The sequence below is a fragment of the Castor canadensis genome, chromosome 5, assembly GCF_047511655.1.
Source record: "Castor canadensis chromosome 5, mCasCan1.hap1v2, whole genome shotgun sequence".
Taxonomy (NCBI): domain Eukaryota; kingdom Metazoa; phylum Chordata; class Mammalia; order Rodentia; family Castoridae; genus Castor; species Castor canadensis.
The window spans coordinates 134,070,032-134,092,253 of NC_133390.1; the positions used below are offsets into that span (position 1 = coordinate 134,070,032).

Sequence of the window (22,222 nt, forward strand, 5' to 3'; positions counted from 1 at the left end):
TCATGAATTTTCTCTTTCCCAACATAACCAGAGTGGCAACATATGTTTCTTATTATTGATACTCATTTTCTTAATATTATGGAGTAAATGGCAAAAGTCAGTTTCAACATAGCTCAATGTTCCTTTCATTTTCAGTTGGGCCTAGTGATTGAAGTGCTTGTCCACAGCTTGTTCTCTTGGACATCCATTTGTATCTGCTGCCCTTCAATGAGTGTGTGGTATTGTGGCCTGTTGTGTCCACAGCCTCCTGGGTTTACTGTGGCCTATCTAGATCACCCTCACTGAAACAGACCCTGAGATGGGAACCATGTCAAAATACTTACTGAAAGAGTGTTCTCTGAACAAACTTATGCTGTGGTGAGGGAGGTGAAAAAGGACAGGGAATTCAGCCAACTAAAAGTGGGGTCCAGGTGCATTCTGGTCTCAGGTAATCCCACACAGGTGTCTCATACCCCAGTCAGTCAGTAACTGGCCAAGGACTGCCATGAGAGAGGCAGAAGCTGGTGTCTGAGGCTTGTCTGGGTAAAGCACTCCCCTCAGCCTAGGAGAGTACAGATGAGAGCTCCATTTAACAGTTCACCATGCCTCTGGAGAGTACAGATGAGAGCTCCATTTACTGTGGATAGTACAGGACAGGTATGCCTGGCAAGGGGTTCTGAGTGGTGCTGTGGCATTTGCACCTAGAGGTAGCCTTTGTTGTCACAGAATGAGGAGCTGACTTTAGACACAAAGCTATGGAACAAGGAACCCCAGTGTTTCTGAAGCTACTGAGTCCTGGGCTTTATCATATAGACCCAGGGAAAGCCTGAGAGAAATCAGTATGAATACAACAATGAGCAGCATCAAGAAAATGAGGGGCTGGGTGTGGGAGTGTAGCTTAGTAGTAGATTGCATGCTTAGCATGCTAAATTCAATACCCAGCACCTTACCCACCCCCCAAAGAAAAGAAAATGAAAACAATACTCTCTAACAGTTGTGACTTACAGTGTCATATGTCTACTTGACCAATAGATGTGTTACTGGAAATGCCCTGTGCAGAATGCACAGAGCAATTCCAACAGAACTCTTCCTTCACCTTGAGTTCAGAGAAGTGACCTGTCAGAAAATACCTTGTTCCCCAAATACCAAGTCTGTTTTGAATCACTTCCTTCAATGATGGGGTAGTTTCTGAGATTTCGCTTCTCAGTAATCCGTCCCTAACAATATGGCTTAGTGGACTTTGCCTCAAGGTCACCAACACACACAAAGGCCAAAGACCTCACATACCCCTGTAATCCTCTGCTGCTGCTTTGAGCTGGGTCTGATCTTCTTAAAGGATGTGAGAGTAGAATAAAAAAGGTAAAGAAGGTGAGTTCAGAGAAATGAAACCCAGGAAAAAATGTTTACTATGGCCATCTGTAAGACGCATTCAATAACAGAGCTGTTAGGAAGTGTTTAAAGTCCCTTTTAAATCACGTAGTAGTAAGTCAGATTACAAATAAAATAAACTAAAATGAAACTGCAAACTGACAATACACCCCACTTGGCTCCACCCACACATTCTGCAGTCTCCAGCCTCCAATGTCATTATATGCTCCGTCAATCATGGCAACTTGCTGAGACTCAAAGAGATGTGTAGGAGATGCAGACCCCCAGCCCTTGCCCCCTATTCCAATGCCTGGGAGGCCCAGGCCTAGCCAAGTTCAGAAGACTGGCTATGTAACCTTCTCCAGAGTCCTAATTCACAAAGGGCCTGAGCCATACCTGAGGTTCCATAAGACATTATGAATGATCAAATTTGCATTGCACATTAGGTGTTAGGGAATAGCCAGTCATAGGAAGTCCTGAATTTTGGAGACCGTATTACACCTGTTCATCCAGCTTGTAACAAACACAAATCTCAAATCTTCCATAGTTCCTTAAGCCCCTAACTTGTTCAGTTTCTTCATTCAGAGAAAGTGAACCTGTCTGAGGACTTACAAAGCTATGGAAAAGATGGTGACAATATTGCCTGAGCCTTGGCTTCAGATTTCCATAGAGACACAGGTGTGAAGCCAGAGGACAGAGACTCAAGGTAGACAGATATATGGAAGAGGCCAATTAAAAGTGACAGACTTCTCAATGAAGGCCCAGGCTAGCCTTTCCTCTGTGAGGTGTCTCTGTGTGTGCATGTGACTTTATAAAACTTTCACTCTGTTGCCAAATTAGCATTTTCTAAAGCTTTAATTAAACAAAGCTTTTGTGAGGTTTCAAAAAGTCCTTCAATGACCTCATCAAGCAATGGAGAAATTGTTATATTCTGGCATTAATTTTTGTTTTCACACAAGAAAGTTCTAGATAATATTTTTATTTTCATACAACCCCCAGGAAATGATTAGCTGTTTGTTTACTTTCATTGCAAAGGAATTTTAACCTGAGGTCCTCATATTGCCTACCTGATCCTTACATCAGTGTGAAGAGCTAGAACTTCCTCCCCTCACCCTGGGCATTCCTGCAGCAGCTATGTCAGTAAGCAGTGACGTTTCTTTACAAGATGGCTGATCACGAATTAGAAAATATGTTATGATTTGACTTAATTTGAAGTGCCTGCCCAGTGCTGCCTGGGCAGTACTAACTAACATGGGAAAATTTGTTGTCTTCTATTAGAGAAAGAACACCATGGTTACAGTTTGAAGACAGGGGTCTAGTCCTTTCACAGCCAGGGTCCTGGACTGGATCTCAGCAAGACAGAGTCATACCATGCTAGCTGCATGGCCTAGTGCGAAATACACTTGGTTAGAGAAGACATTTCCTTTTTTGTTTTCTTTTTGGCAGTACTGGGACTTGAACTCAGAGTGTCATGCTTGCTGGGCAGGCACTCTACCACTTGAGCTACTCCACCAGCCCTAGAGAAGATATTTCTTAGATCATACAACACAACTAGTACGACAATTCTCTTGGAGTCACACAACAAATGATATGGAGTTGTCTTCTTGGGTGTTTTTTGTGTTTGGGGGAGGATTGGCAGTACTGAGTTTAGAACTCAGGACTTTGCGCTGCTAAGCAGGCATTCTACTGCTTAAGCCATGCCTCTAGCCCTTTTTGCTCTGGTTATTTTGGAGGTAGGGTCCTGCTTTTTACCCTTGTTTGCCTGGATCTTATCCTCCTATTTACACTTACTTATTTACTCTCCTTACCTACTTACACTCCTATTTATACATCCCAGCCGCAGCTGAAATGATAGTATGTGTACCACCATGCCTAGCTTTTTCTGTTGTCTCACAAACTTTTTTGCCCTAGCTGGCCTGGAACTGTGATACTCCAGATCTCAGCCTCCTGCACAGATGAGATGACAGGTGTGTACCACTGTACCCAGGCACTGATTGAGAAGGGGTCTCATGAATTTTTTGCCTGGGATAGCCTCAAACTGCAATCCTCCTATCTCAGTATCCCAATTAGCTAGGATTACAGGCATGAGTCCCTGCTTCCAGCTTGGAATTGTCTTCTAATTATACTTATAGTGGTCATAATGTTATTTTACTGAAAATTAACAGAAACCCCATAAGTTCCTGAGTCAGCAGTTAGTGGTGGAAAAAGTGAAGAAACTGACCAGAATTGTCTTTTATCCCTATAATGGGATGTTTTCACAGAAGAGAAGCACAGTACATGCCACAGTGCTTGATTACAGGGAACTGAGTCTAAATTTAGCTGACTTGTAAGGAAAGGAACTGAATGACTCACAAACCCTGGGGAAATCTGTATAAACAGGATTTGAAAACAAATACATATGGAGGAGTCAGGCAGAGCATGGTCAAGTTTACTTCTCAAGGCCTGTCTGGCTGGCAAGCTGCAGCCCCACAACACTACACAACGGAGTATGCCATGACCTCCACCACAGAGTGATGAATGGCAGGCAGGCAGGCCTGCCAGCATAACCATGACACATACAGCCACAATTGTCCCCGCCAACACCACGACACATACAGCCACAGTTGTCTCCCACTCTTTCTGAACTACCATTGTCTCTTTGTATTACCTGCTCTGAATTGAAAATGCAGAATCAGAGCATCTCCTATTTGATCAAAAGACAAAAGCTTGGAGGAGGCAGACAGAGGTGTCTGGCTTTCTCAGCTTCCATAGAAGGGGATAGATGTCTGACTTCTTCCATAGCCCACAAAAGGCAAGGGGATAGGGGTATAGATCTGTGGTAGAATGTTTGCTTAGCATGCTCAAAGCCCTGGGTTCCATCCCCAGCACCACCGAAAAACAAAACAAGACAAAAGTAGAGAAGAAATCTCAAAGAGGAAGCCATTAGACAGCACCCTCATGAAAGCTACAAATAATGTGGTATAGAAACTAAAAGTAAAATACTAGATTTGGCCAAGTTTCTAAAAACAATTAGGATTGCTTCACAAGCAAAAGTTAGTAAAACATTTCTTGGGATACTCTGAATTGTTTTTGTTGGTGCATTTCAAGAGATCACTAGGATTGCTGTGTTTCAAGTAACTGCATCTTCAGAGTTGTTAGAGATTATTTTTTCTCAGTATTTTTATTAACACAGAGGGCATTCACTGTGACATTTCTGAATGCTTACATTGTACATTGGTTAGTTTTGCCCCCACCACCTCTCTCCATCATCCCCCTATCCCCCTTGTTAAAACAATTGCAAAAGGTTTCATTGTTCTATTTCATATATGTATATAAAGTACATCAATCAAATTCACCCTCCTTTATCCTATCCATTCACCCTCTCTCCTCAAACCCACACACCCCACCATTGGACCTATTTTACAGTCCTGTCCATTTCTTAATTACAAAGTCAGTGTTCACAGGAGTTTCTCAATATAGCTCAGCTGTGAATATACTGTACTTGGTCAGTTCAACCCCTCTGTTACTCTCCCTTACCCTTTCCTTCCTAGCCCCAATTATTCAACAGCTTCCAGTACTTATTATGTCATCTACCTGCACAGATGTAATGTATTTTGATATTGTTGACTATCATTCTTTTCCTTTCCCTCCTCCCCTGAGTTCCATAGAATACTTCTACTATTACAAACTTGTTCTGTATATAAATGTGTGCATGATCATGTTTGTTTTTGTATTGTTAGTGATTAATTTAGATACATTGTTTCTGTGCTACAGTTTGAAATGTATGCCTATGCTTGTGCTGTGGATGAGTTGAACTAATTCCTCCCATGCTTGTTAAGGGGGCACCAGCAAAAACCATTAGTAACTGCAGTTTAGCCCAAAGGAATCAACTCCAGCCACAGGCTATTTACCTTTACTTGCAAGTACCAGGTTAGCAAACAAGGAAACCCATAATTCTCCAACAGGAAGCAAGTCAAACCTCCTAGATGGAGACAAAAGATTGTCTCCTGTCATCAATTTAGTGCTTGCTGTTCATGCCAGCTCCTGCTGTCTACAGCTATGACACAGAATGTTCTAGAGACCTGCAGCATCAGCATCACCTGATGATCATCACAAATGTCAACTCTCAGGACCCCCACAAGTACAGAATGAGAATTTGCACTGTAATAGGTCCCTGTTCAGACAGGATTTTGCCTGATTTAATTCTGTTCTTACTTGGTTCTAAGCCCCAGGCTGTGAGCAGCCTCTATGTTGTGACTTAAGATGGTCTAGCACAGGTACACCAATGACATTGAAGTATGGACTCCATGTATGGTTTTTCCCTCAGTCCCACCGTTCTCCCTGCCTCTTTCCTGGGACCCCTCCCCAAGGAAGCACACATTGGGTCCAGTGGTTCATGGTAAGTGAAAGCTTCCCTCTTTTCCGGGTAAGTCCCCAGCCACTCCCAGGGTAGGTTTTTATGGTAAATTCTGAGTTGTATATATACCAAGAAATGGACTAGTTTTCTGAGGAATGCCTATACTGTTTTCTGCACTAGCTGTACCAATTTACAGTTACACAAACAGTATATGAGAGTTCCCCTTTGTCCCCATCTCTTCCAGCATTTGTGATTTTTTAAATCTTTTTGACAATAGACGTACTTACTGGGGGTGAGATGATGTCTCATTGTGGTTTTAATTTGCATTTTCCTGATAACTAGTGATGCTGAGCATTTTTTTCACACACTTTCTGGCCATCAGTATATCAAAGAGACATCTGCACTCATATGTTTTCTTGCAGCACTATTCATAATAACTAAGATATAGAATGAACCATGGTGTCCCTTGAGAGATGAATGGATAAAGAAAATGAGGTATATATACACACTGGATTATACAACTCCATAAAAAGAATGAAATACTGCTGTTTGTGCCAACATGATGGAAATGGAGGACATTAAGTAAAAAAAAAAAAAGTGAAGACAAATACCACAAATTCTCACTTCTGTGTGGAAGCTACCAAGGTTAGGAAGTACAAGGTGACAGTCTGGATAAAGGGAGTTAGACAGTGGGTACTAAAACAGTTGGAAAGAAGACATAGGCTCCAGTGTTCAATAGCACAATAAGGGAATTACAATTAACATTTAGTACATATTTTATAAAGAGATACCAGAGGAATTAGATGTCTTCCAACACAAAAAGTGATAAATGTTTAAGAAGACAGAAATGCTAATTACATATTGTATGTATATGTATTAAATTATCACACTATACCCCACAAATATATATAATTATGTGCCAATTAAAAAAATTTAGATCAATTAATTAATTCCAATTTGCAGGCCCCATCCACTGCATGCCCCAGCCCCTCCATCCAAACTACACAGAAAACACAGGAAAAGGAGCTCTGTCCATGCTCAGCTCAATCTCTTGGCGTATGCTCAAGGTTTAGCAGCAGGAACTGAAAGAAGGAAGGAGAAGAATTAGACTTCTGCCTGTGGAATGCAGCAGAGGCTTGGTCCTTTCTCCAATCCCTCAGGGAGGAAGGGAAAGAAGAGTGGGCACAGACACTCAGAACCCAGCAGAGGAAGTGAAGGAGCAAAGAGAATTCCCCATTCCTCAGAAGGAGACCCTAAATCACAGACAAGCTGCTCCAGGTCCCAGCAGTAAGAACATGTCCATGGCTGCTAGAAAGGGGGCTCAGAGCTGTGGGGGACACTTGTACTTAAGCAGTCTCTGTGGGATTGAAACTGAGGAGAAACAAAAGCCTGTTACTTATGCTATTTTAGAAGAAGCTGTCTGTGCAGCCCGTTTCAATGGATTCCTGGACCACACTCCATATTCCAGCTATAGCAAGCCATAGGAAGGCCATTTCCTTCATATTCCAGACACTGTGCCCTCTGCAGTCAATCAAGTAACAAAGTCGATAAGCCTGAGGTTTCTGCCCATGAGAATTAAGTAAAAGACAGTTAATTGGCTGAATATAAAGTTCATTATTCCACCCTCTCTTGTTCTTGTGAGGAGAAATTTGAATTCTGGAAGGGACAAAGCTTGCATTTATCCTAGACAGTTAATGAGGAATGCAGACTAAATGCTGAGAATCTAGACTGCTTAAGAAATCTACTCAGAGTCCCCCAAATCTTTTAGAAGGCAGGAACAGTGTTCTCAAAGTCGCTTGTTTTGTTTTAATAATATTTCAGGACAGGATTTCTAATTACACCCCTGTCATCTCATTAAAATATATTTCTGAACTAATTTTTTATTCTTCTTGAACTATCAACATAAACCTTCGAACTTGAGTGTTTTATTATATATTTAGCTCTTTTGTAGGTCCTTGGAACTACAGTTACTTAATGTCTCTGAGTAGCATGTGTAAGCCAAAGGTTACATAAACAACCTCAAGAATGTTTGGATGTTTGCCAATGATGATAAACCAGATTATTTTTCTGGTACCTGCCCTGTGGTTGACAAAGCAAACACTCACTCTCTGGCTTGGTGGGGGGGTGGCCAGTGTCACATGGGACTCTACCTTCTTAACCCCTTGATCTGCCTCACCCTTGGCTCTCTAGTGTCTGTATCTGGCCCACTTCCCACTTCTACAGAAAAGAACAGATTCTCATGAGTGTGAGGTACTGACTAGTCTTTTCCAACTTTCTGTTTCAATACCTATAAAATGGGACACCCCACCCCCCAACGACAAATCTGGGGGGCGGGAGTAAACATCTGGCATATCTGGAGTCATCCAAGTGGAGAGGGAGGCAGATGGGACTGAAGGTTCAGCAATGGCTCCTGCTAGAGAACCAGGTATAGAGCTGGTGCTTTGGTCCATTTCTGCTGTTATAACAAAATAGCCAAGACTGGATTAATTTATAAGAAAAGGAGTTTGGGCTCATAGTTCTGCAGGCTGAGAGGTCCAAGAGCATGGCACCAGCATCTACCTGGCTTCTGGTGAGGGCCTCATGCTGCTTCAACACATGGCAGACAGTGGAAGGGCAGATGGGTGTGTGCAGAGGAGAGAAAATACAAGGGGCTGCCTTGCTTTATAACAACCTGAATTTGTGATACGTGAACCAGTCCCATGGGAAAGACATTAAGCATTCTTAATGACTTAATTACCTCTCAAAGGCCCCACCTCCCAACACCTCCACAATGACAAGCAAATTTCAACATGGGTTTCTGTGGGATAAGCCATAGAAGTTGGTTTTAAAGCCCTGAGATGGGGTGAGACCTGCGGGGGAGGAGTGCACTTGGATGGGGTGGGAAAGCAATACCTGACCCTGGGTAACACTAGATCAGACCTCAGCCATCTGCTCCTGGACTAGGCTGAGACTATGCGAGTTCTTCACAGCTGGACAAGCAAAGGTAAGTGCTGCTCCAGGTTTCTTGGAATTAACAAGGGAATCAAGATTATCCTGCTCTTGGGCTGTGGTTGTAGAATGCTTGCCTACCATGAGCCCTGAGTCTGATCTCCAGCACTGGGGAATATACTGCTCTTGATAAATCTGCCTAGTCAAGTACCTCAGTGACCCCAGTGACATACCTCAGGGCAAATGCAGACCACTGGTCTTTGCTGGAATGACCTGACCCACATCACAGTGTTGAAACATCTTGTTTATTTCTCCTAACAGACCCCAGAATTTCTGATGACAGGAACTTAGCTTTTACATATTTAAAGTCGGAATCTGATATAATAGGTATTCAATAAATATTTCCTAGATTAAAAAATGAATGAGTACACATGGAATTAGCACACTTTAGGAAGGATCAATAAGTACGGGATGGGTCTACCACAAAGTAGTTCTGGTACAAAAGGCTGCCATGATAAGATGATGTTGCCTGTCTTAGTCTGTTTTCCACTACTATAACAGAAAACTTGAGACTGAGTAATTTAGAAAGAAAAAAAGTCTGGCTCATGGTTCTGAAAGCTGGAGTTCAAGATAGGGCAGCTGTCTGGCAAGGACCTTGTGCTACATGATAATGTAGCAGAAAAACCGAAGGGCAAGGGAGTAGGTTTGAAACAGAAAAGGCACAAGGAGATTTGATTTAGAACCTGTTCTCACAATGACTAATCCACTCCCACATGAATTAGAACACTCCAGAAAGGCATTAATCCCTCTTAAATGTCTCATTTCCTAACACGGGTTACACTGAGCATCAAATTTCAACATGACTTTTGGAGGGAACAAGCTATATTCAAATCGTAGCACAAATAATTATGATCTATAGTTAATGATACCATGCTTAAGTGTTTAAGGGTGAAATTTACTGATATCTACAACTTGCTTTAAAATGCATCCAAAAAAAGGCAGACTTAGGGATGAAAAGAGAAAGGGACAGATGGACAGACAGGTGATATCCATTCATGATGTCATCATGAATAATGACAGAATATAGTGGTGAATAGTTAGGTGTTTGCTTATAGATTTCTTCTAACCTTGAACATTTGAAATGTTTCATAATGAAATATCAGGGGAAAATACTTCCCACTCCCCGGTTCCCCTACTACCACCACCACTTCCATTGCCCATTCCCCCCTTCTTCATCTGTCCCCTACCCTTCCTTTGCCCTCCCCTAGTCTCCCAACCCCTCCCTCCTATGTGGAAAGAGTTTCTTTACCTTGTTCTAGACAAGACTTGGGGTGGAGCAGAGCAATGATTACCTGCCACTGTTCAAACATAGGGAAGACCTTATTCAAGGATATCAAAATAGGGGCCTTTCACAATAGGAAAGATATTGAGCTCAATACAAACACAAGGATACGTGGAAATTGGTAGCCAAGCTGGGGGTGGGGCGGGGGAGAAGAGGGAGGATGAAGGACAGAAAATCAAGACATCAAGGGATTAACGGTAGGGGTTCTAGCTACAGTGGCCTAACAGGATTCTTGGTGAGGACAGAACCAGGACTTAAGACATTCAAAGGAGGATAAGGCACTTGATCAAATGTGAAAGGTGGTCAGACATCAGGGTAGGGGTTCTCTATAAAGTGACTCTGCAACTACTTTGCTGAGACCGGGCAACACAGCAAGGACAGGACAAGGGCCAAGGATGGGGTCTAGTGAAGAAGATTGGGGGTCTACTAAAGTACGGAAAAGGACAGGGTCTTTGCCACTGGGTCCAGCCCCTCAGATACTGGTAGGAAAGGGAAATAGGGAGAGGACAGTGCTGCCCTGTGTGGCCTCTGAATTCTGGTCCCAGTGTTCAGTGAGTCCATGTTTACCAAGCCCAAGGTCAGGAATTGCTCTCAGCAGTCCTGTGTAAAAGGAACTGAGATTTGAGGTTGTACAAACAGTAAGAGGGAAGTAGCCAGCCTGTGGCTTGGAAAGGACCTTGGGCCACCCAAGATCCTTTCTTTGGAGTGATCCTTGAAGAGGTTGCTCAACCCAACACAGTCATCCTGCTTTCCTTGTGGTCAGGTAATTGCAAGCTGGGGCCCAGCAAGAAGGGTGGGGCACCCTGCTTCAGGGCCAGCTGAGGGTATCCCTGGAAGGGTCCCTCTGCCTTCCCCATGGCTGGGGTACTTCTGCATCTGCTCTGCTACATACATTGTTTATGAAAATAAGTGGCAACTTGTAGTCAGAGCAGTGGAGGCTGCAGGACCCTGAACAGAAACTTTCCTCCTACAAAGTGCAGAACAATCGGATGGTGGACACTAAATACTGTGTACCTGCCTCTTCCAGGATTTCTGAGAGCATCTGTTTCCTAACGATGTGGCATCGACCCCTGTTGGATCCCTAAATGCTATACTGAAGTAGCACATGGTCTAGAAGCATCCCTATGGCACCTTGAATTGGGGATCTAGAGAGGGAAAAAGGGGAAAAGGGGAGAGAATGTGTGTGAGGTACTTCAGAGCTCAACCCCAGAGAACTCTGGCCCTCCACAGGGAGGCTTCTGGTTGTCCATTTTGAGAGACACCAATCCTGTGATGTGATTATTCCAAGCTACTACTGGAAGGGCACCATGTTTTAATGACTCAAACCTCAAGTGTTCAGAATCTCAACTCCTGGCCAACTTGATCTGGCCTCTTGCCACTCTAGGTGAGGTTTATGTGTTTGAACATTTGTTAATTAATTATATTACTAAAGTCCACTTTGATAGAACAATAATGCCGCCATTTTATAAATTACCGGCACCTCGTGGAAAATGAAGCCATTTCCCCCCTTAACAAGGTTTCCCGTGCTCCCAAAAACAAGCTCCACCTCCATCAGGGACCCCCGGCGTATGTGCCAACCCCTTACCCTCCCTCTCCTATAAAAGGCCATGCCTGGCCTGAACACCTTCCCTTTTGTCCTTTCTTCTTCCTGCACTACCTCGTACCTGCCATTAAACCCTGCCCTTGGACGTGAGTTTTCTCGTGAGTTTTCTTTGTGTGGTGTTTTTCCTAACATTTGGTGCCGAAACCCGGATCAGGTTGAGTTCCTGGCACTGAACTTGCTCTCCCAGCTTTCCTCTGGGATCTGAGCTGCTTTACCGGGACCCCTGATCCTAGAAAGTGCCACTCTCTCACTAGCTCACAGGGAAGTTCCTCCGCCCCAGCGCGCCTCCAACCGCCATCCACCACCGGCCAATCTTCCCTCAAGGTCCTCTCTCCCTCGGTGAGTCCTCCTCGCACGCAGAGCTGTGATCTCTCTCTCTCTCTCTCTCAGCTCGCTTTTGTCCCGGGAACCAGGTTCCCCACTAGGGACTGTGGCCCACCCTGTGGTGAAGACATTCCCTCTGGGTGTTGTGTTCCACATCTCTCTCTCTCTCCTGAGGACCTGATATTTCGGGGATGCCCGCGATATCTCTCCTCAGGTCAGGCCTCACCATGGGAGTTGGACCTTCCAAAATTCCCTCAGACTCCCCATTGGGATGTCTCCTGGCCAACCTTGGGCCCCTACGCCTCACGCCTGATCTTAAGCCACGAAAGCTCATTTTTCTCTGTAATCAGGCCTGGCCCCAATATCCATTGGACAATGCCTCCAAATGGCCACTTAATGGCACTTTTGATCCCAATATTTTAAGGGATCTATACAATTTCTGTGAGCGCACTGGCAAATGGAAGGAACTTCTCTACGTCCAGTCCTTTTATTTCCGCACCAAACCTTCCCTCTGTACCTCCTGTTCCCCTGCACAGGTCCTATTAGCTTCTAAACCAGTCTCAAAACCAGCCAAATCCTTCTCTGAATCCCCTCCTGACTCTGAAGCTTTCCCTTCTTTCGACCCTGCTAATGAGCCTCCACCTTATCAAAGACGGGCTTCCATTGTTCAGCCATCGGCTCCCGCCCTTCCTCCTGCGTCTCCTCTCTCCCCTCCTCCCACTTCTCCTCCCGCCCCTCCTCCCTCTTCTCCTCCCACCCCTCCTTCTGCTCCTCCTTCCACTCCTCCTCCTGCTCCTCCTCCCGCCCCTCCTTCCGCCCACCCTTCCACTCACCTGGGACCACAGGATCCCATGAGCCCCCCCACACACTCACTCTCATGGACCCCCCAGTCAGCCGGTTTCCATCTACCCTCTCCGGGAAGTGGCTGGAGCAGAAGGCATTGTGAGGGTCCATGTTCCCTTTTCTCTCGCTGACCTCTCTCAGATAGAAAAGCGCCTTGGCTCCTTTACCACTAACCCTGATTCTTATGTTAAGGAATTTCAATACTTGGCTCAATCCTATGACCTTACTTGGCATGACATCTATCTCATTCTTTCCTCCACCCTCCTCCCAGAGGAGAAACATCAGGTCTGGGCCGTGGCTAGGGCACATGCAGATGAGGTCCATCGCACCACCCCCACCCATCCTGTAGGAGCTACAGCGGTCCCTACTGAGGAGCCTCATTGGAATTACCAAACCGGTGACAGAACGCTTAGGGATCAAATGGTTACCTGTTTAGTGGTGGGATTAAAGAATTCAGCCCAAAAGGTTGTTAATTTTGATAAACTTAGAGAAATCCAACAAGAAAAAGAGGAAAATCCAGCTAGTTTCTTGTCCCCGCTCACAGAGGCGCTACGACGCAATACAAAAGTTGACCCTGAAACTAAGGATGGGACAATTATCCTTATGACCCATTTTATCTCCCAGTCAGCTCCAGATATCAGAAAAAAGCTCAAAAGGCTAGAAAATGGCCCTCAGACTCCACAGGCTGAAATTTTAAACATGGCCTTCAAAGTCTATAATTACTGAGAAGAACAACAAAGGGCTGATAAGGAGAGGAGAGATAAGGCTAAATTCCAAATGTTGGCACAAGCCCTCTGGCAAAAGCCTCCAACCTCTAACTCCCGAGGCCAGGGAAAATCCCAAACATCTCCCGGCCCATGTTTTCGGTGTGGACTTGAGGGACACTGGGCCCATGCTTGTCCTAAACCACGCCGCCCACCGGGGCCATGTCCTAAGTGCAAACAGGAGGGCCACTGGGCGATGGACTGCCCCTCCACCCCTCAAGGCTGAGGGTCTAAGCCCCCCCACTGTCCCTCCTTCCTAACTGATCTTCTAGGTCTGGCGACTGCAGCTGAGGACTGATGGAGCCCAGGACTCCCAGGCCCGACAACCATAACTTCACGGGAGCCCAGGGTAATGGCCATTATTGACAGTAGGCCTATCTCTCTCCTCCTGGACACTGGTGCCACTTTTTCTGCCTTGCCGGAGTTCTGGGGACCTACCAAGCCTTCTTTAACCTCCATAGTCGGGGTGGAGGGAACTCCTACCCAGCCCTTAATGACTTTTCCTCTAACCTGCATACTGGGAGATACACTTTTTACTCACTCCTTCCTAGTCCTCCCTAATTGCCCCACCCCACTCTTGGGAAGGGACATTTTGTCAAAATTCCAGGCCACTCTCACCTTACACCCACCTCCTCTTAAGCCACGACCCATTATCCCTTGTCTCCATCCTCTCAGCCCCTCCTTGCCATCATGGGCGCTCTGCTTCCCCTTGCCCTTACCTGCTACACTGGTAGATCCCATTGTGTGGGACCTCCAGAACCCTGCAGTCGCTACCCATCATGAGCCAATCTTTATTACTCTCAAGGACCCCTCTGTTTTCCGAAACCAACCTCAATATCACATCTCTCTAATCCACTTACAGGGATTAAAGCCTATCATCTCAGAGCTTCTCTCTAAGGGCCTTCTTCGCCCAACCCACTCCCCCTATAACACTTCTATTCTGCCTGTAAAAAAGCCCAATGGGTCTTATCGGCTGGTACAGGACCTCTGCTTAATCAATGCGGCAGTGACTCCTATACTCCCGGTGGTACCCAACCCCTATACTCTCCTGTCTCTCATTTCACAGTCATTTCACAGTCCTGGACCTAAAAGATGCTTTCTTCACTATCCCTGTCCACCCACAGTCCCAAAACCTGTTCGCCTTCACCTGGACTGATCCAGATTCTCATACTTCCCAACAACTGACCTGGACTGTTCTGCCTCAGGGGTTCCAGGACAGTCCCCACCTCTTTGGCCAAGCTCTGGCTAGGGACCTGCTTACCCTCCATCTCTCCCCAAGTAAACTCCTCCAGTATGTAGATGATCTCCTGCTCTGCAGCCCCTCACTCAAGGATAGCCAACAACACACTGCCCTCCTGCTTAATTTTCTGGGAAAAAAGGGATACCGGGTGTCTCCTTACAAGGCTCAACTGTCTCTCACCCAGGTAACTTACCTGGGCCTATCTATCTCCCCTACTCATAAGGCTATCACCACAGATCATAAGGCCTTGCTAGCCTCTTTCCCTGCCCCCACCACTAGAGCTGAAGTTCTCTCCTTTCTTGGCCTGGCTGGCTATCTCAGAGCCTGGGTACCCAACTTCAGTCTAATGGCCAAACCTCTATATGAGGCATCCAAGGGTTCCATTCAAGAGCCCCTGGACCCCTCTCAGCCTGTGTCAAGTCATTTTAAAACCCTCTTACAAGCCCTATTACAAGCCCCGGCACTTCGCTTACCAGACCTCACTCGTCCCTTCGTCCTTTATGTTTCTGAGAGGGAAGGGTTTGCCCTAGAGTTCTGGGATACAACATAGGGCCCTCCTTCACTCCAGTAGCATACCTCTCCAAACAGTTAGACCCCACAACCAGGGGATGGTCCCCATGCCTCAGGGCCCTGGCTGCCGCCTCTCTCTTAATCCAGGAAAGCAAAAAACTTACCTTTGGGTCCCCCCTTACTGTTTACTCCCCCCATAGCCTCTCTGAACTCCTCACGTATAAGGGACTTTATTCCATGCCCCCTTCTCGTATCCTATCCCTCCAGGTGGCCTTGGTCGAGGATCCCACTCTAACTTTCGTTTCATGTCCCCCACTTAACCCAGCTACTCTTCTTCCTCTCTCTTCAACACCCCTAGTTCACTCCTGCCCTGAGATCCTTGAAGAGCTCCTTCCCTGCCCAGACCACATTCAGGAGGGCACCCTTTCTCAGGCTGACTACACTTGGCTCATTGATGGCAGTTCCTTCATTCACAATGGACAGCGAAGAGCTGGATATGCCATCGTGTCTGAGTCTGCCGTCATTGAGGCATGCCCTCTCCCTTTGGGCACTACTTCCCAGAAGGCAGAACTGACTGCCCTGGCCAGAGCTCTAACTCTGGCAAAAGACAAAACTGTCAACATTTATACTGACTCTTAAGTATGCATTTCACACTTTACTATCCCACTCCGCTATCTGGAAGGAAAGGGGATTCCTAACTACAAGGGGAACTCCCATTATCAATGCTGCCTTAATAGCCCAAGTCCTAGAGGCTCCACGCCTTCCTTCCCGGGTGGGTATTACTCATTGCAAAGCCCACCAGACTGACTCCTCCATAATTACCAGAGGAAATAACCGAGCGGATACAGAGGCCAAGCAAGCAGCCCTCCAAACTGCACCCCAATTGGCCATGTACCCCCTTGCCCCAGCTTCCTCCCCTCCTCTCACTAAATTTTCTCTCCCCCATTCTGAGGTTAAAACCCTTATCTCCTATTTACATATGCTTTTTCATCCTAACCTTCATGCTCTTTACACCTTTCTCTGCCAATCCCTTTCCCTATCTCCAGGAGACATACAATACCTTAAACAGATTACCCAATCCTGCTCAATTTGCCAGCGCACAAACCCCAACTCCAATATTAGGCCCCCTCCCTTTCCTACCCACCAAGCCAGGGGATGTCTCCCTGCTGTGGATTGGCAGGTGGACTTCACACATATGCCTCCAATAAAGAGGATTAAGTACCTCCTGGTATTGGTAGACACCTTCATGGGATGGGTGGAGGCCTTCCCTACAACCAATAAAAAGGCCTCCACAGTAACAATGATTTTAGTCACAGACATCATCCCACGGTTTGGTCTCCCAGCCTCTATCCAGTCAGACAACGGGCCTGAGTTTGTTTCCTCTATTTCCCAAAAATTGGCACAAGCCTTAAATATTCACTGGCGGTTTCACATTCCCTATAACCCCCAATCTTCAGGTAAAGTCGAACATGCCAATCACACACTAAAAAATACTCTCACCAAACTCTCCCTCGAGCTCCATCTAGACTGGACAAAGCTCCTACCCCTAGTCGTTCTCCACCTCCGGGCCCTCCCTAAAAGACCGCTCATGCTCAGCCCCTTTGAGCTCCTCTATGGCCGTCCACTCCTCCCTATCACGGTTCAGCCAGAACCTCCTAACATTCCCCCCACTCTCCTCAATCCTCTCCTCACTTTTCTTCGCTCTCTCCTTTGGTCGCATGCTCATGATCAGTTACCACAGCCCTCTGACACCACCAAAATAACTCCCACCCTTCAAATGGGAGATCTAGTTTATCTAAAAAGTACAGCCACACCTGGCCACCTGCAGGAAAAGTGGAGAGGCCCATTTGAGGTCATCCTCACCACCCCTATGGCTGCTAAGCTAGCAAGACTTCCCTCCTGGGTACATGTTCAAAATCTAAAATTGGCAGCCCCACAAAAGACCTGCCAATCTCTTCTTACAGGACCAACAAAAATAAAGATCTCCTGCCGTCCCAAGATCCCAGAAGACAGAGACACACTCAAGGAGACTCCCAGAGCATAAGCAGGAGCCCTATGCCTGGGGACCTGGCATCTCACCTACTCACTCTTTATACTTCCCCCTCCCATTCTTTCCTGTCGTGCCTGCCCATGCTTTTACTCTTTCCTATATACACTCTACTCTGAGGTTTTAGATTTCCCACCCCCCAGTATAATCAGCCTCCCTCCTTTTCATACCTTCGTCTCCCTTACTTCATAGAGTGATAGCCTATCTACCTCTCCAAGGTACTCTCTCAGACTTTACACCTGAAGAAATCTACTCATTTTCCAACATACTCTAAGCTCTACTGTAAACCACTCCACCTATGCTTCCACTCCATCCCTTCCTGTGGGTAATTCTTGTCCTTGTCCCTTCCCTCCTGAGTATTGGCCTGTGGGTAACTTCTCCCCCTGAGTGGATATGGCCCCATCACACAGCTCTCTGTTTTGGATACCTCGCCCTGTGCACCTTACTCTTTGTGCTCTCTTCTTTCTTATGACCTGTACCTTTGTGTGCCCCAAACTTCCCCCCTGCCCGTGCACCTCATCTTATTCATACCAGCACAGGGCTTGCTACAATACAGCTACTCCATGTACAATGTGGGGCAAACTGCACTGGACTGCAAGGAGTAAAGGCAGCAACGCAGGCTATACTTGCTTTGGAAATTGTGGGCAACAAGTGTGCTGGACTGAGCTCACACATTATGGTATGTCTGACGGAGGAGGAGTCCAGGATCAGGCATACAAGAAGGTCCTCTGCACCCAGGTACCTCAGATTCTTGACAACCTATTCTTTCCCACCAGAAAGCCTCTCAAAATTCCTTTACAAACACTGTCCCTTTCTGAAACCCTTCTCCTCCAGGTCATAAATACCACTCATCAACTACTCAACCACACTAATCCTACTCTAGCCCGTGGTTGTTGGATGTGTCAGCAAATTGGCCCTTCTCAGGTCATCGCCAACCCCATAAATATTTCCATACCTCTTACCTTAAACTGTTCTTTCACCAAAAGGCCCACCGCCTCCACCCCTTCCCCAGTTCCCCTCTTCCAGCCAGCCCCTCTCTGCCTACAGAGTTCCTCAGGGATAGTCGAGGTAGGTTCCCTGGTGACAAAAAAAATGTCACACTACTAGGGCAGCCAACAAAACCGGGAACAATATCTGTTGCCCCCCCCATTCCCAGGACTCTCTTTTTATGCAGTCAGAGTGTATACCCCTGTTTACCCCAAGCCTGGAAGGGCATCTGCACTCTGGTATTTTTGGTCCCTGACATGGACATTATTACAGAAGATAAAGACCTCACCCATCTCCCTCACCGCGCATCTTTGATCAAAACGGGCAATCCAGGCCATTCCCTTGTCAGCCACCCTGGGAATAACGGCTGCCATGGGAACGGGAGCTGCAGGAATAGGGACTTCTATCCACTACTACACAAAACTCTCTAATCAATTGATAAGTGATCTACAAACAGTGGCTGAATCTATCCTAACCCTACAAAAACAACTTGACTCCCTAGCCTCAGTTGTACTCCAAAACCGACGAGGCCTTGACCTGCTCACTGCAGAAAAGGGTGGTCTCTGCCTATTTTTACAAGAGGAGTGCTGCTTCTATGTTAACCAGTCGGGAGTAGTAAAAAATAAAATTAGGCAACTCCAAGAACAACTAGAAAAATGGAGAAGGGAGTTGGAGGACTCTTGGAATCCTCTAGGGAACAACATTTTGCAGTGGTTCTCCTGGTTAATGCCCATCCTAATGCCTGTATTTCTTGCTCTCATATTCCTAAGCTTCCTCCCTTGTGTCATAAGAACAATACAAGGATTTCTTTTAGACCGTATGTCTGCTATTGCTAACCAAAAATTTAACCAGTTGTACCTCCAGGGACACCAACCTCTCCAAAACCACCCAGAAAACTACTGTGAAGGCCCCATCCAGGACGCCACAGGAGCCTGAGGATCCCGCCCCACACAACGCCCCCTGCCAGCAGGAAGCAGTTAAAGAGATCGATGCTTCGCCCCAATTCCTGATCCTCAGCCCCTATCTTCATTATTATTAAAGAAAAATGGGGGAATGATAAAACAATAATGCCGCCATTTTATAAATTAGCGGCACCTCATGGAAAATGGAGCCATTTTCCCCCTTAACAAGGTTTCCTGTGCTCCCAAAAACAAGCTCCACCTCCATCAGGGACCCCCGGCATATGTGCCAACCCCTTACCCTCCCTCTCCTATAAAAGGCCATGCCTGACCTGAACCCCTTCCGTTTTGTCCTTTCTTCTTCCTGCACTACCTCGTACCTGCCATTAAACCCTGCCCTTGTGAGTTTTCTCGTGAGTTTTCTTTGTGTGGCGTTTTTCCTAACACACTTATTGTAGAGAATATGTCAAAACCCCACCACTACCTAATTTCTCATTCTACTAATTCAAATCAAGATCAACAGTAACACAACCAGAAATAAGAACACCTTACCCTCATTCTACCTCTGTCACAGGGGAGCTTATATTTCCCTCTGGATAGGTGTGCTCCTCTATGATGCAGGAGGCCCTATGGCTTAGTCCTGGGTCCATTGTTTCTCCCTGTGTGCCTGTAGCTTATCCTTAAAGCTGCAGGATCCAGGAATCAGGGCCCAGCTGCTCCACCAATGTCAAGCCATGCTGAACCATCCTCACTGACTCTGGACCCCAGACACTGCTATTTACAAACAGCTGCTCTCCCAATGCACTCTACACACAGAAGGCAGAACATTTGCTCCAGGTCATCCAAACTCTGGAGTAAATGTCTGCCCCTATCTTAACCTTCCATGCCTTATCATACCACACTGGAGGTGGCTCTCGTAACTCTTGAGACACCTTACACTGGTATCTGTTCCTTGGGGACTGGAAATGTTGCTGTCAGGACAATGTAACCCATGCCTTCCAATGTAACCCATGCCAGCAGCCTAAGAGGACAACAGCAAGCAGTGTAACCACATACACCAGCAGGTCAGTATTTGTCAGTATTCAAGCTACTATGCTCCAGATGTGTGGGTGACCTGTGCTTTCTTCCTAGTGACAAAAGAGCAGGATTGCTCGTGTTTCAGCTTACTCTTGCACAATATGCTCTCCTGAGACTGCAGCCCCAGTTTCCCAGAGAGGGTGGGGAGCCACAGATGAAAACCAATTCCTGCCCTTCGAAGATGACCATTCGGCTCCTGGCCTCTCTTTCCTGTCTTTGAGCATCTCCACTGTTTTGTATTTGACCAGGAAAACATGACAGGTAGCCTCCTTTGAAGTCCTCCCTGCCCTCAGGGAGATACAAATGCCATCACTATGACAGCTGCTTCACTACTGGGTCACTGTGAATATTCAGGCCCTGCTGACTCATAGTGGAGTTAGATGGCTACCATTCCTCAGGCAAAAGGGCCCCTCATCCTGCCTGTGAACGCAAATACTCTTTAGTAATACTGTCTCACCTCCTGCTAATTCTACCCCACCCATAGTCCAGTCCCAAGTCCACACCAGGGCTGGCTGATGCTGGGTGACCATTGCTTCCACCACTCCTTCTGGATGCCCTGCCATATTCACCATGAGGTCATTTGTCACAGAGGGCAGGGTTGAGGAGAAATGAAGCCAGCTATGTGTTCAGAACACCCGTTCACTTTTTGCATTCCTAGAAGCCAGGTCTGTACTGTCCTAAGCTGGTGACATTGTCAGCCCATACAGACTGACAGGACTGACCATGTCTGCTCAGTCTGGAGAGAAAAAGAACAGGTTAAAGAAATGTCATGAGGAAAGCTCACAAATGATACTGAGCGAAGAAGCCAGACACAAGGCTCACGCTGCAGGATCCACTCTTGGAAGTTCAACAATAGGCAGAAGGATGAGTCTACAGTGGCAGGTGGAAGATGGCAGGGCCCAGGTGGACATGAGCAAGGGCTTCAGAAGTACCAGGATGCTTTCTGGGGTCATGCGCACATTCTAGATCTTGGTTGAGGGATGGCACTGGGGCACACATTCACTAAAATTCCTGTTGGGACACATAAGATGGGGCATTTTGTATATATAATTCATACTTTATACAAGGTGGTTTTTATAAAAAACAAGTAAGTATCTCAACAAGGAACAGAGGACCAGAGTCACTTGTGGCTGTGAGGAGGAGCAAGAGCAGACCATGTGCTTGCACACTGAACCCTTAGCTGCCCACCCTCTCTCCCAAGCCTGAGATGGTTAGGGGTCCTCACTTGTGTACTGTCCACACAGCTTCCAGGCTGTGATTACAGATCATATCCTTTCATTGCTCAAACACCTTCCACTGGCTTCTGGTTCCTACAACAGGAAAGCTCAGCTGTGCCTCAGGGCCTTTAAACTGGTTGCTGCCTCTGCATGGAGTTGTTTTCCTGACGTAAGGCAAGACCTCTTACCCTTTCAGGTCCAAAGAGACTTCCCAACCAGTGACCGGTGGCACGCATTCTCTCTTCCACATCTTCTATCTCACTTCCTATACAGCATCTCTGATTCCCTGATCAAAATTAGGGGTCACACTTCCACACCCACCTGCCCACCTCCCAACACACTGAAGACTGTTTGCTACATAGCCAGCACCACATGTGGTCATAGGGTGCTGGAACGGGGCCACTGTCAATGGACATCTGCCTGAAATGTTACAATACACACCCAATTGCAAAGATATATTTAAGACGTAATTAAAACTGCTTTTGCTAAAAAGCATTGACTCCTTACTCAGGTCCACAAATGAACTCAAAGCAGGAGTTCATTTTGTATCTGTTGTCCTTTGCTCTGAGCCATCCTCTACTGCAGCCACCTTGGGTTCCAGGAAAAACAGGACTGCTCGATAACATCTTTATGACAAGTGACCAAAACTACCCCTACCCTAAGGAACAGTGGAGCCTTACAGAACAGACCACCCCTCCCCAAATGAGGACAATGACCTATAATGACAAGGTTGAAACCTGGAGAAGGAGTAATAAGAA

The 22,222-nt window shown here is 46.4% G+C and overlaps 1 long non-coding RNA gene across 1 annotated transcript; it reads left to right on the forward strand.

Moving 5' to 3' along the window:
* The first annotated feature begins 8,497 nt into the window (after positions 1-8,497).
* LOC141423339 (uncharacterized) lies at positions 8,498-17,398 on the forward strand. Its single transcript, XR_012448123.1, has 3 exons — positions 8,498-8,666; positions 13,760-13,836; positions 17,202-17,398. It is a non-coding gene; the product is annotated as an uncharacterized lncRNA (long non-coding RNA).
* Positions 17,399-22,222: the final 4,824 nt, after the last annotated feature.